This window comes from Solanum tuberosum, unplaced genomic scaffold, assembly GCF_000226075.1.
Source record: "Solanum tuberosum cultivar DM 1-3 516 R44 unplaced genomic scaffold, SolTub_3.0 scf00082, whole genome shotgun sequence".
Lineage (NCBI taxonomy): Eukaryota > Viridiplantae > Streptophyta > Magnoliopsida > Solanales > Solanaceae > Solanum > Solanum tuberosum.
In genome coordinates, this window is record NW_006239006.1 from 1099492 (window position 1) to 1103166 (window position 3675).

Here is a 3675-nt window from a genome sequence, read left to right on the forward strand (position 1 = left end):
AAGCCTGGGGGATCATGATAAATGAAGGGGGAGCCAATCATCCCAAGAAGGGAAGAACATAACCTCCTAAGGGAGGCAAGAGCAAAGGAAAAGGGCCAACATCTGAGGTTCCAGAGCATAACTCCGATTGTGAGGGCTCCCAAGTTGCATTCTCTGAGGCAGATGATGATCAACCATTACAGTCCCGGCATGCAGAGATCCATGCTAGATCTCGTCCTGATCAAGGGCTGGCTGGCTCCCCTCATCTCAGACACCACCCCGAGGTGGATTGAGGCAGGAGTCCCAATCAAGAAGAAGGACTTGAGTGTAGCTGTGTGATATTGGTTTGGATTCATTAGCATCTCCATTATGCCATCCCAAAATGAGTCCATTCTCCGCCATCCTAAGGTGGCGTGCCTCTGGTCAATTATGTCTAAGAAAAACATTGACATTGGGCTTATTATTGAGCAGGAGATGGCCATGAGGGCCAAACAGAAGCAGACCTCCCTTTCATTCCCAGTGCTGATAACAGAGTTATGCCGGCCTGTTGGGGTTCCTCGGGGTGCTACTAGAAATTTTGAGGTTACCCCTTCATCCTCCACTGACATCTGGCATATTGAGGCCGAGTACACTCGGAAAGACGCTGATAGGAGGAGAGCAGCTCCGGTAGATACATCTTCGGAGGTGGGCATTGACTCTATACCTGCAGAGGCATCTTTGCCTACTCCGGCCTCTGGGCCTTTAGGTACATCTGCTCCCACTTCTTTCTACCAAGCCCCCGGTACCTCTACTGCAGCCCAGCCCAACAGGATTACTTAGGCTATGATCCTGAAGATGGGGCACCTGGCCCATTCGGCTGATGTGAGGGCTACTCGACTTGAGCCTGCATTCCCATTGATGATTGAGAGTGCCAACCTTGCTACATTGACCCCCTTTCAGACTTCCATTGAAACTCTCACTGCGAGAGTTAAGGCTTGTGAGAGCAGACATGGGGATACTTCTGAGGTTACCACTTTAAAAGCCGAGGTTGTGGATCTGACAAAGGACGTGGACTACTTGAAGTCCACTGACTTCATGTCCCTATTGGAGGCAGCAAATGATGTAGATGCCCGAGACTTCTGAGGTTCCTCCGGCCACCACGAGAGACGCACATAAGGATGTCATAAAAGCTGATGAGTCGGAGGCAGAGACCAACGAAGAGCAAATAGAGGTGAGGCATGAGAGCATATATGGAGACCTGCCAGATCTAGAGGAGACGATTGTATAGTCGGTGATCCAAACATCGCTGATAGAGACGTCCATGGCAACTCCTAGTGGATCTGATACTGTTGATGTGACTCCAAGCACTAAAGCCCCAGCAGATGGAGCGACTACGTAGTGGGATCCCTCTTTACCTCCCTCTCTATTTTTCTTTATTGATTTTTGGATATTTTCTTGCATTTGAGGAAAATATGATTTTGTTTGTGGTGGGGTGAGGTAAGTCCATACCTACCTTTTGTTTTGTTGACATTTTCTATATATATTGTGTTTTTGAGCTATATATTGTGTTTTGATACTGTTTTTGTGGATATTTGAGCTTGTGGCTCCTTGTTTTAATTGTAAATGATTTTTGGACCCTTCCCAATTTTTTTTGCTACCTCTTGTGTATTCAATTGTAGCTGTTCTTGTGCAATTTGAGTATCGGTCTTGTTCAATCCCAATGACTTGAATAATGCTCTCAATCGAACAAATATGAATGTGCGGCTATAATGAGGCCAAATGAAGTTGCATAGAAAATATGTGAACTTTTTTGCATCTCGTTATGACTAGCCAATTATCGAATGAGTCTTTTGTGATGATTATTGCACACTAGCGAAAGTGTGGAGTCTTGGTTGATATTTGGTGTCAATGCCTTGTGTGATGAGCTTACCGTGAACCATGTGTGATGACACCTAGAATTTTTCCCGTTGGTCCAGTTGACCAAGTGATGTGAGCTCTTGAAATGATCTTAGGCAACAAATTTTAAATAGTGAAACAATTTGTCATTAAACCTCTTTTGTGGCCTATCTTGTGAGTGTGTGATATTTGTTTGAGCACCTTCTGAGCCTTACCCTTTTTTGAAGAAATTTGTTGCAATTGTGACTTGTATTTATCCCTTTACCCTTCATCCTCATGAGATGTGGTTGGTTTGAATAGCCAACTTAGGCCAAAAGCCTAAGTTGGGGGTGTGGTGAAAAGAGAAGGTAAATCAAAAAAATGCAAAGAAGTCCCCCTTGATCCATGGTTGTGAAAAAAATGGAACCCCTCCATAAAAAAAAGAGAAAAAGAAAAGAAAAATGAAAAAGAAAAAGAATGAAGAAGTTTTGAAATAAAGTTTTAAAGCACAAAAGAAATGGGGTGTCCAAAGTTTCATGGAAAGTGAATAATGGGATGACTCTTTAAGCATGAATGAGAATGATGAAGTAAAGGAAAGAAACTGTTGTTCATACCACATTTATGAGGATAGCAGCCACTGAGCCTAAATGACCATACCTTTACAGTCAGCCCGTTACAGACCTTGAAAAGACCTTTTTGATCTTGAGTGAGCTGAAACAAGTGTTGGTGAAAATAAGGGCAAACCTATGGATGGAGTCATGCATGTGTTCATCTTTGTGAGTGTGAGTGTTGATCGTGATTTCGTAGCTATAAATTATTGAACCATTGTGTGTGAATATGGAATCATTGTTTGTGTTAGGGCATTTGAGTACCTTTGTTCAGCTTGAACTTGCATTTGAAGCAAGTATGGTGAACTTGAGAATCCTCGATACTGGTGAATCACAACTTGAATCTTTGAGTGCACAATTGATACTTGCATGAGTAAGTTGAGTCTTGTTGTGTGCATTCATTATTGATTCTTGTGTAGCACTGTTTGAGACATCCTTTTTGAACTGCTGAACTTGAGTTTTAATTTAGGACAAACAAAATTTTAAGTTGGGGGTGTTGATGAGTCCGCAATTTGGACTCATTTAGAGCTTTATTTGGATAGATTTTGTGTCTTCAAATGATTGTTTAATGCCAATAATTGATGTAAAACCCTTGATTTCCAGGTATTTGGATCGAGGAACAAAACATGGAAACTATCTTGCAAAAAGGAACGAAGCGAGCTGAAAGAATAAAGAAATGAAGGTCGGGTGATCGCTGAGTCCCTTTGACGAGTCGATGAATGGCCATTACCTCTCCTAATGTTCTAGTGTGCCAAGCCCTGAAGGAGAAAATCAATTCGGCGAGAGGAAGGAGCAGTCGGCGTGTCGGCGAGAGGAAGGAGCAGTCGGCGTGTCGCCGAGTGGTTCCGCGATGCAGTGTTGGATCGCCCAAAGTTACAGAACTTGAGGATGCTGAAGGCCAAAGCAAGAAGGCGATGAAATGGGTCAAAGGGCGGATCACCGAGATGATCGGCGAGCCCGACTTACTGCGCCGAATGGCCTTTGCAACATATTATTGGTGACTATAAATACATTTTCAAACATAAATCTTAGGAGCTTTTTTCATAATCTTAGATTCAATTTTTAGAATTTTGAGTTTTGAACTCTAAGTATTGAGACTAAACTTTTCCTTAGCTTCAAAGAATTGAAGTTTTCCATTTTGAGAAATTGGAAGTGGGTCTTTCAGATTTTTCAACTTGGACCTTGTAAAGATGAAATTAATCTTACCTAGTTGATGGAAACACAATTTGGTAAC